This window comes from Dermacentor andersoni, chromosome 2, assembly GCF_023375885.2.
Source record: "Dermacentor andersoni chromosome 2, qqDerAnde1_hic_scaffold, whole genome shotgun sequence".
NCBI classification, from domain to species: Eukaryota; Metazoa; Arthropoda; class Arachnida; order Ixodida; family Ixodidae; genus Dermacentor; species Dermacentor andersoni.
In genome coordinates, this window is record NC_092815.1 from 200,013,773 (window position 1) to 200,025,851 (window position 12,079).

The 12,079-nt window shown below is 45.6% G+C and overlaps 1 pseudogene; it reads left to right on the forward strand.

Annotated features, from left to right (window-relative positions):
* Positions 1-562: 562 nt before the first annotated feature.
* LOC126541015 (U2 spliceosomal RNA) lies at positions 563-731 on the forward strand (annotated as a pseudogene).
* The last annotated feature ends 11,348 nt before the right edge of the window (positions 732-12,079 follow it).

Here is a 12,079-nt window from a genome sequence, read left to right on the forward strand (position 1 = left end):
ATTCTGTCTAACAAAAAAACCCCACCCCTTATGTAATACCCCCTCGGGGGTCTTTAAGGAAATAAAAATGAATGAATGAATGAATGACATTTTCAGCTTCTTACGTCTTCATTCCATTCTCTTTTCGTACAAACAATTGTTCGTCGCCACTTTTGGAATTCATACTTTTTAATTAAATATGATCCTAACCGGAAGTTGCGAAAAACCATTAGATATTATGCACCACGGAGCGTAACAAGGTATGAAAAGGCAAGACGGTGTGCTTATGTGCCGGACATTTTTAATGGGTTACCAAAAGAACTTTTTGCTGCAAACTCTATGCGGAACCTAAAGACTCATTTGAGAGCGTTGTGTTGATTCTTGTATTCTTTTACAGTTGTGCTTAGAATTATGAGATTATGTATCTTAAGTTTTGTTTCCTTGGAGTTAGCACTGATGTCCTTGGTACTGGTTTTGTGATTGCCTTGTTTTTCTATTTCTTCAGCTGAACCTATTGTTCCTTTGAATCAATGTTCCGTTTGTTGTTTCTATTTTGTTACCTCTGCCGTAAACTACCGGGCCCAGTCCTTCAAGCCTCCTGTTGGCTTTGACGGGCCTGAACCTCTGTGTATCCTCTACAATGTGGCAATAAATATTATTATTGTTGTAGTGGGTGGAGGGCCTGAAGCCTGCTTCACCTCCGCCGTTGGCCGCCCCGGTATTGCACTATCTCCGGATTTGTCCCACGCTCACGTTTTTTTTTTATTGCTGACGCAGGGACATGAAAAATACAGGAACCCTAGCCATATACAGCTATGCTTTTATGTCTCAGTCTGTTTATGTGACCTCACGCTAGCGCTGTACACACGGGGAGAAAAAATATATATAATTCGCCATCCCCACAACCAAGACTGCCGCACCATTCTTTTTAATAAAGTTTCTTTTCTTCTCGCCATGCCGGCTCTGCGAAAGCGGATGTCCAGCGAAGCTGTTCAAAACCACCACTACAACCGTGCCGAGGGAGGAGCTAAAAATAACGCGTTGCTTATCACTCCATGCGGTTCCAACTTTGTCGCTTCTTCTGTGCTGCGTCTAAAGTTAGATCACCCTTAATAAATGCGAGGCTGTATAGGGGCCTGGAGCTGAGGTGGGTATGCAATGCTTTATTACTTTAGACTAATGGTAGCAGTGTTAATTCAGAATAACGGCAGTAATGGTAATTTTGACAGCCTGTCCCCGCTAGTCGTATTGCCGTTTTTTTTTCATTTGCCGCTCCTCGTATTCACGCTGCTCCTCGGCAGTCCTAACTGAGCGTTCCCTACAAATAGCGGTTCTGCAACAACAATGAAATTAGTACTTTTTTTGAAATTATGGGGTTTTACGTGCCAAAATCCCGATGGGATTATGAGGCACACCGTTGTGGGAGACTCCGGAAATTTGGACCACCTGGGGTTCTTTAATGTTCACGTAAATCTAAGTATACGGGTGTTTTCGCATTTCGCCCCATTGAAATGCGGCTACTGTGGCTGCGATTTGATACCGTCACCACTAGTAGCCCAAGACCATAGCCACTATATAAGCAATCGCATCGGGCATTGGTTCTTTTATATACGAAAGGCTAGTGACGTCACTTACCACGTCGCACGCTGCTGTCGCCGTGGCATCTTGCGCAAGAGTAATCTTTACCAAGAACGTATGCGGGGAGCGCGACGTGCTTTTCATTGTTTTCAGGAGCGTCTTATCATCAAATATGCGGTTTCGATACTTGGTTTGTGCTTGTTCTTTATTGAAACGAATGCTGTTCTGTATGCTCTTTGCGTAATTCTAAATAATAATGTATGCACTATTCCCTTCACTTTTGCGAGTGCTGAAGCCTGCTTCACCTTTGCCGCGGGTCGGCCCGATATTGCACTGCCTCCGGGATCGGCCGACAATTTTGTCCGCGGATGCGGTCACGAAAAATGCGGACAAAGGAAAGGCTAACAGCTGTACAGTAATGATACGAGGGCAAACAGCATTCTTGCACCTTTTCACGAAGCAAGCATGTACCTTCTTTCAAAAACTGGGCTTTGCGCATCCTTCCAGAGGCCTGCCAATTCGCTGTCGGACCCGCGATGCATGCACAAATTACGCCCGGAGAGCGGTGTCTGTTTTGGCCGCTGTGGCGCACATCAATGCGCAGGAGGCCGAACCATGCATGGATTAGAATTGCAGCATGATTGTTATCAATGCAACAAGTGCCAACCACATCGTGGTACCTATTAGTTTTTTATTTACCACACTTAGGTATACTTTCATTAGTATACTAGCGTGCTCCCCAGCCATATACACATCATGCCTTACGTAGAGTACAACACAAGAATACATACCTCTCCATGTGTATTCAGGAAAGCGAATTTCACTGAAGCTTCCTTGTACCTTTTTGCAGCTCAAGCAGAAAGTATTTTAACGCGACAGCAATAAGGAACTCGTGTCGCAGCAAAACAGGTGTCGTCGGCGTCGTTGGCCGTGAGCGAAAAATCTCGGAAGGCAATTCATAAATAAAAACTTGCTAGATGGGCTAGGTGGGAATCGAACCAGGGTCTCCGGAGTATGAGACGGATACGCTACCACTCAGCCATGAGTTTGATGGTTCAAAGCGCGACGAAAGCGCCTCTAGTGAATGCGGTGTTGCCTTAGAAACGTGCCGTAGAAAGTTATACTGTGGTGTATATCGGTAATTATGAGCATGTAAATTACAGAAGTCGCAGTTAAACGAATAGCGGAGTACGTTTCCGCTACATTTCTTCTGCGCTTGGCGCACGCGCAGAGCCATCTTGCGGCAAACACAGAAGACCTCCTCCTCGCAATGTACGGCGCTGCTCCGACAGGTGGCGCGCCACTCGCCCGCTTCTCCCCTTCGTCTCGTTTGAACGCATTGGGGCCGACTCAAGAGCATACCGAGCGAATGAGCGGGCGGTGCGAACGGGGTGCGATAACACTATCGCGTTCCACTCTTGAAGGCGAAGCTTAAGCGTCCTCCAATTTTATGAAGCACTTTATCCAGAAATTCACTTATGGTATATCATAGCACATAATTGTGCGGTGTATCTAGTCTAGCTTAATTAAATCACTTTCACTAGAGCACGCAACCAAGCACTTGATATCATACCAGAGACAAATCATTATGACTTACAATTTGTGGCAATGTTACAACAGCAAGGTGGCCAATCAATGTGATGTGATAGTGAAACCAGAAAACAAGAGGCACCATAGAGAAAATGTATTTACAAAAAAATTATTTGATGATGAGAATGCTATTTAAGCGAACAATTTTAAAATAAGTACTTTTCCATTATGAAGATGTTTTAATTCGTAAGACACCAGTGCTTTATAAACCACTGCTGTGTGCTGTGATTTTGTCTGTTGGTTCATAAGCTTCCAGATCTGTGCATAACATTCCGGCATATAGGCTGCTTAAAAGGTGTCGCAAGAGGCGTAAAGATTTAAAAAAATAAAGCTAAGCAGATATACCGTGCATTGTGGCAACTATGTTAATGCACGCGAAGCATTTTCCGCACAACGTAGGACGAATTATGACTGAGGGCTTCGGTACCGCGACTTCCCCACACTGCAGTTAAACTCGGGGCCCCAGAAATAATTCTAGGTCGATCCTTTGCATGCGGGAAGGCACAGCGCTTATTGTTGTCTTCCCTCACTTCATAGGTTAATCAAAGAATATCGCTGGGGGCTCACTTTCATCGCCAGTGTGGGTAAGCCACCTGCTTCTAACTTATGGCCGGAAAACGTTCGCACGTCGAAGGTTGATTCCTATTACGGAGGGCCCCGCGTCACCGTCACTGTGGGAAAGTTGGCTTTAGAGGGACAAAGACTAATCAAAAACAAAAAAGAAAGTTATTAGTAAATGACGAATTTGCAGTAGTAAAAAAAGACCCTCTTACCTTGACAAGAGGCGTCGTCAGCCAGAAAAGGCGCGAAAACTATAAAGACAGGTGGCGAAGATGCCCTAAAGTTCCCCCACTAGCATTGCCGTGGGCGGGCATGCTAGCGGGCTTAGTTATTTTTTTATCGGCAGAGAAAGACTACGTTGTATTGTAAAAGAGCCAAGACACAAGTTGGCAAATTGTACGGACTTATACACAGTCACAACGACCCAAACGCTAAAACATACTTTGGAATCCGTGACGCCACACTAACTTACCGGCGTTGGGGTTTCTAAGCGAAATTCAAAGGATGGAACTGTGGAATTTATTTCTTTCCTCTAGTAGTTCTACATATTACTTCGAATATAATGAAAGTAAAGCTTAGGTTGAAAGGGCACTTTCTCTGTGTAATAGGATTTTATGTTTCTCTTTAGTGACTCTTTGAGTGCCTCCAGACACGTAGCCACCTACTCCCTTGAGCAAAATAAGTATACGGACCAGGCCTTGCGCAAATAAAGAATATATTTAAGGCGATAGCAATATTACGGACACTCCACATGCATTTCTGCCATCGCCGTAGCCTTCATGTTCTATATAAAGTCCAAGGACGATAACATTGCTGCGCGCCATACACTCTTTAAAAAAGTTTACACCCTTTGAGGGTTATCTTGTCTCCCAACAATAATTATCATCTGCCTCGCTTGCGTTTCCATTCTTGAAAACTCGGCGCTTGCTACTTCCCTGTTGAAAATGCTGTGTGACGCTGATAACGTGCAAGCCGTTTGCAACTTGGAAGTACCGGGTATTTAGCGTTAAGGAAAGGAAATGCGGGCAAGACATTAAGATTATTGTTGTGGGACAAGACACGACCCAAAGGGTGCAAAATTTTTAAAGGTGTATGCTGTACGTGCAAGTGAAAGCTTCGGGGATGAGCTGAAGATTGCGGCTCAATATTATGCACGCAAGGGGGGAAAGCGGGAGGAAGCGCACCGTCTTCCGTCGCACGCAAGGCACCGGTTGAAGGGGAGGGAGGCGGGGAGGCGTTCCACTCCGGTGGCTGCTGCGTATGGCGCGGCTGCGTGGACCCTATCTTGAAAGCGATCTGCGATGGGGTCAGAATGCAGGGAGTGCTGATAGCTTCGTGTGCGCTGTGTTTTCACCGCTTAGCTGAAGCGAGAGGCTGCGCGAATGTGAATTCCCTCGCTTGTTGCTGCCGTGCTTCCTCACTACAGCGTTTTGACAGCCAGTTTCTGCTGTCATCGAGTGAGATAAGTTCATGTTTGCTTGTGCGCGCGTTACACCGTGCTTTTTAATTTATTTAGCAAGTGAATGTTTGCAAGGTTATGTGGCCAATAAAACTACTATCCTTACTTATAGCTGCCTACTAATTTGCTATCTGCTCAGTGGCTATGGTGTTGGGCTGCTGAGCACGATGTCGCGGGATCGAATCCCGGCCACGGCGGCCGCATTTCGATGGGGGCGAAATGCGAAAAGATCCGTGCACTTAGATTTAGGTGCACGTTAAAGAACCCCAGGTGGTCGAAATTTCCGGAGTCCTCCACTACGTCGTGCCTCATAATCACAAAGTGGTTTTGGCACGTAAAACCCCATAATTTATTTTTTTAGTTTGCTATCATAATCGATGGTTCGCCTTTCGGGCGAAACTGCGGCATTTTTGTACACCTATATATACGATTGTTATCTGAAATTGTGAACCACAGTCCGAGCTTGGCATTGCGAACGTATAAGTGTACTCGTCAATTCCAGTTTGTGCATCGGGATTACGAATCAAATCAGTTTTATCGCCGAGGTAATAGACCGAGTCCTTATCTCAGGCACGTATACGTCAACGCTTGCGTGGTGACGATAGCGTTCGAGATAGCGGCGCGTGCGCTTTGTTATATGTTAATGAAATCCAGCTTGTCTGCAGTATCTTATTTTGTTAAAGCGCAAGCTTGACACGGACAACAGAAGGCACATCTGACACACACAGCGCTGTGAGTGTCATATGTGCCTTCTGTTGTCCGTGTCAAGCTTGGGCTATAACAAAATAAGATATGCCGTACCAACAAGCCCCTATTGCTATCCTCATCGATTGCCTGCAGTACTCAACTGCCAGCTTGTCTTGCCCATAGGTGGCCTTCTTCCCTATTTTCTGTTGTCCTGCCCTTGCGTTCCACACGTCCTCGTTCTGCGATCATGCCTGCCTTGTACCACACCAATCCCACATCCCACACTTTGCTTGGATGCGCAATGACTGCAGTGTGTTGCTTTGGTACATATTTGGGGATACCGTCTAATAAGAAGCACTGTGAACATGCATAAATATCGTGGCTGTGTATTGACTCTCCTTCATTGCCGCGAGGGTGCCTAGGGGTACTCCCTGTGCCGTCAGACTCGGCTGCATCGCGAGCCGAACATGTGCAGCCTGCCACGCGTGATTGGGCGTTCTAGAAGCTCGAAAGCAATTTGATATGCCATATTCGAGAACGCCGTTATCTGCGAATGAACGCACCGGAGACGCCGTGCTAGCACTGCACTCCCCCCCCCCCCCCCCCCCCCCTAAAAAAAAGAATTGCTGGCTCTTCCGTAGTCGAGAGTACATGTCAGAATGATTATCATAATCACTATCATCAGCCTGGTTACGCCCACTGCAGGGCAAAGGCCTCTCCCATACTTCTCCAACTACCCCGTTCATGTACTAATTGTGGCCATGTTGTCCCTGCAACCTTCTTAATGTCATCCACCCACCTAACTTTCTACCGCCCCCTGCTAGCTTCCCTTTCCTTGGAATACAGTCCGTAACCCTTAATGACCATCGGTTATCTTCCCTTCTCATTACATGTCCGGCCCATGCCCATTTCTTTTTCTTGATTTCAACTAAGATGCCATTAACCCGCGTGTGTTCCCTCACCCAATGTGCTCTTTTCTTATCCCTTAACGTTACATCCATCATTCTTCTTTCCATAGCTCGTTGCGTCGTCCTCAATTTCAGTAGAACCCTTTTCGTAAGCCTCCAGGTTTCTGCCCCGTACGTGAGTACTGGTAAGACACAGCTGTTATACACTTTTCTCTTGAGGGATAATGGCAACCTGCTGTTCATGTCTGAGAATGCCTGCCAAGCGCACCCCAGCCCATTCTTATTCTTCTGATCATTTCAGTCTCATGACCCAGATCCGCAGTCACTACCTGCCCTAAGTAGATGTATTCCCTTACCACTTCCAGTGCCTCGCTACCTATCGTAAACTGCTGTTCTCTTCCGAGACTGTCAAACATTACTTTAGTTTTCTGCAGAATAATTTTTAGACCCATCCTTCTGCTTGCCTCTCCAGATCATTGAGCATGCATTGCAATTGGTCCCCTGAGTTACTAAGCAAGGCAATATCGTCAGCGAATCGCAAGTTACCAAGGTATTCTCCATTAACCTTATCCAGGTCTCTGAATACTTCCTGTAAACACGCTGTGAATAGCATTGGAGAGATCGTATCTCCCTGCCTGCCGCCTTTCTTTATTGGGATTTTGTTGCTTTCTTTATGGAGGACTACGGTGGCTGTGGAGCCGCTGTAGAAATCTTTCAGTATTTTAACATACGGCTCGTCTACACCCTGATTCCCTAATGCCTCCATGACTGCTGAGGTTTCGGCTGAATCAAACGCTTACTCGTAATCAATGAAAGCTATATATAATGGTTGGTTATATTCCGCACATTTCTCTATCACCTGATTGATAGTGTGAATATGGTCTATTATTGTGTAGCCTTTACGGAATCCTGCCTGGTCCTTTGGTTGACAGAAGTCTAAGGTGTTCCTGATTCTATTTGCAATTACCTTAGTAAATACTTTGTAGGCAACGGACAGTAAACTGATCGGTCTATAATTTTTCAAGTCTTTGGCGTCCCCTTTCTTATGGATTAGGATTATGTTAGCGTTTTTCCAAGATTCCGGTACGCTCGAAGTCCTGAGGCATTGCGTGTACAGGGTGGCCAGTTTCTCTAGAACAATCTGCCCACCATCCTTCAACAAATCTGCAGTTACCTGATCCTCCCCAGCTGCCTTCCCCCTTAGCATAGCTCCCAAGGCTTTCTTTACTTCTTCCGGCGTTACTTGTGGGATTTCAAATTCCTCTAGACTATTCTCTCTTGCATTATCGTCGTGGGTGTTACTGGTACTGTATAAATCTCTATAGAACTCCTCAGCCACTTGAACTATCTCATCCATATTAGTAACGATATTGCCGGCTTTGTCTCTTAACGCATACATCTGATTCTTGCCTATTCCTAGTTTCTTCTTCACTGCTTTTAAGCTTCCTCCGTTCCTGAGAGCATGTTCAATGCTATCCATATTATACTTCCTTATGTCAGCTGTGTTACGCTTGTTGATAAACTTGGAAAGTTCTGCCAGTTATATTCTAGCTGTAGGGTTAGAGGCTTTCATACATTGGCGCTTCTTGATCAGATCTTTCGTCTCCTGCGATAGCTTACTGGCATCCTGTCTAACAGAGTTACCACCGACCTCTATTGCACACTCCTTAATAATGCCCATAAGATTGTCGTTCATGTCTTCAACACTAAGGTCCTCTTCCTGAGTTAAAGCCGAATACCTGTTCTCTAGCTTTATCCGGAATTCCTCTATTTTCCCTCTTACCGCTAACTCAATGTTCGGATTTTTACGTACCAGTTTGTTCCGTTCCATCCTCAAGTCTAGGCTAATTCGAGTTCTTACTATCCCATGGTCACTGCTTCGCACTTTGCCGAGCACGTCCACATCTTGTATGATGCCAGGGTTAGCGCAGAGTATAAAGTATATTTCATTTCTAGTCTCGCCATCCGGGCTCCTCCACGTCCACTTTGGGCTATCCCGCTTGCGGAAGAAGGTATTCATTATCCGCATATTATTCTGTTCTGCAAACTCTACTAATAGCTCTTCCCTGCTATTCCTAGAGCCTATGCCATATTCCCCCACTGATTTGTCTCCAGCCTGCTTCTTGCCTACCCGTCATTGAAGTCGCCCATCAGTATAGTGTATTTTGCTTTGACTTTACCCATCGCCGATTCCACGTCTTCATAGAAGCTTTCGACTTCCTGGTCATCATGACTAGATGTAGGGGCGTAGACCTGTACGACCTTCAATTTGTACCTCTTAATACATTTCAGAACAAGGCCTGCCACCGTCTCGTTAATGCTACAGAATTCCTGTATTTTACCGGCTATATCCTTATTAATCGGGAATCCGACTCCTAGTTCTCCTCTCTCCGCTAAGCCCCGGTAGCACAGGACGTGGCTGCTTTTTAGCACTGTTTGTGCTTCTTTTGTCCACCTAACTTCACTGAGCCCGATTATATCCCATTTACTGCCCTCTAATTCCTCCAATAGCACTGCTAGACTCGCCTCACTAGATAACGTTCTAGCGTTAAACGTTGCCAGGTTCAGATTACAATGGCGGCCTGTCCGGAACCAGGGATTCTTAGCACCCTCTGATGCGTCGCAGTCTGGCCACCGCCGTGGTCAGTTGCTTCGCAGCTGCTGGGGACTGAGGGTCGGGGTTTGATTGTTGTATTCATATAGGAGGTTGTAGCCAAGTAGTGCACCAGGGTGGACAATCCTGCACTGGTGAGAGAGTGCGTTACCGGTTCTGGTCACCAGGATCAGGCCGCATTCCAGGCCTGTTTATGCAATTTTATCAACACGCGGATTTTCTTTTTTTTCATTTATCATTTAATTTATCGTTTATCATTTCATTTATCATAATTCATTATTGTCAATAGACCTGTCGCTTGGCTCTGCCTCAATTCTCCCTGATTTACAATGGCATGTAACCAAAAATCCCTACGGAAGTGACCACTTCCCTATAACGTTAAATTTAATACATCAACATGAATGCCCTCCACACGCTCCCCGGTGGAAACCTAGCCTCCGCCGAATGGAATCATTTTAACGCATCCACTTACTTATCACGAGATCTTATCAGTGATTTTAACATAGAAGAAGCAGTAGCATATTTTACTTGTGTTATACTCGACGCAGCTCAAAAGTTCATTCCACAAACACAGGGTCTCTCTTGTAAAAGACGGATACCCTGGTGGAATGAGCAGTGCAGACTGGCGCGAAAGAAACAAACAAAAAAAAACCGTGGGGTTTGCTGCGTCGTTTCCCAACTGCAGAACATCTCATGGAATTTAAACTCGTAAAATCACACGGAAGGCGCACCCGGAGGCAGGCCAGGAAGGCTTGCTGGGAGAGGTTTCTCTCGGGCATCACATCCTACACTCAAGAGTCTAAGGTATGGAATGGCGTACGAAAGCTAAAGGGGCAGCAAATCCACCCTTTGCCCTTAGTAGACGACCAAGGGACTACCTTGCAAGACCAGGCCAGCGCTCTGGGCAAACACTTCGAACATGTATCAAGCTCCACACATTATACAAGATCATTCGTGAAGTATAAACAAATAGCTGAACTTAAGGCTTTGGATCGCAAATGCCGTCCGGATGAACCATACAACCGTCCTTTTAATATTGCCGAGCTCAAAACTGCCTTAAGCACGTGTAGAAGCTCAGCACCGGGAGCTGATAGAATCATATATGACATGATTAAAAACTTACACAGCGACACACAGATGACACTTCTGGCTCTCTTCGAATGTATCTGGGCTGCCGGATACCTCCCATCCTCATGGAAGGAAGCTATTGTTATTCCCGTCTTGAAGCTGGGTAAAGACCCTTCCTTGGCGGCAAGTTATCGTCCGATAGCTCTTACAAGTTGCCTGTGTAAACTATTTGAAAAAAATGATTAATCGTCGACTAGTACACTTCCTTGAACTTAACAATATGCTTGATCCCTATCAATGTGGGTTCAGAAAAGGGCGGTCTACGACTGATCATCTGGTGCGCATTGAAGGAAATATCCGTGATGCATTTGTACGTAAACAGTTCTTCTTGTCGATATTCCTCGATATGGAAAAGGCGTATGACACAACGTGGCGATACGGGATCCTGCGAGACTTATCGCGAATGGGCATCCGTAGAAATATGTTAAACATACTAGAAAGCTATCTGTCCAAACGTACCTTCCGCGTGAAAATCGGAAATGTATTGTCACGAGCTTTTGTACAAGAAACTGGTGTACCCCAAGGAGGTGTGCTTAGCTGCACGCTCTTTATTGTGAAAAGGAACACCCTTCGTGCTTCATTGCCGCCAGCCATCCTTTATTCCGTTTATGTAGACGACATACAAATAGGCTTCAAATCCTGCAACCTTGCAGTGTGTGAGAGGCAAGTACAACACGGCCTGAACAAAGTGTCCAAATGGGCAGACGAAAACGGATTTAAAGTGAACCCCAACAAGAGTTCTTGTGTGCTTTTCACGAGAAACAAAGGGCTCATTGCAGATCCCAGTATCGAAATGTATGGTCAACGAATACCTGTGAACAAAGAACACAAGTTCTTAGGCATCATACTTGATTCTAAACTAACTTTTATTCCACACATAATATATCTCAAAGTCAATTGCTTAAAAACAATGAACTTACTGAAAGTTTTATCCCACACAACATGGGGCAGCAACAGGAAATGTTTAATGAATCTTTACAAGAGCCTCATTCGATCACGGTTGGACTACGGTACCGTGATCTATCATTCTGCCGCCCCGAGCGCGCTATAGATGCTAGATCCGGTCCACCATCTAGGGATCCGACTGGCCACTGGCGCTTTCAGAACAAGTCCCATTGAAAGTGTGTATGTCGAATCATATGAGTAGTCCCTCCATCTGCAGAGAACACACACCAGCCCAACATATCTTCTGCAAGTTCACTCTAATCCTCAACGTCCGTGTTTTAATACCGTTAATGATATGACATATGCTACACTCTTTCGTAATCGTCCCTCTGTAAGACAGCCCTTTTCACTTCGTGTAAGAAGGCTTAGTGTTGAAATGGATGTTCCACTCCTCAAACATCGTTTAATGCCTCCAGCTAAGCTGCTACCGCCTTGGGAGTGGCAGCTGATACAATGTGATATATCTATCCTACAAGTTACAAAGCACGCCCCAGATATCGAAATCCGAATGCATTTCCTGGAACTCCAGTACAAGCACTCCTGCACGGAGTTCTACACAGACGCATCGAAGTCACGCGAGGGGGTGTCCTATGCAGACGTCGGTCCATCCTTCTCGGAATCCGATGTACT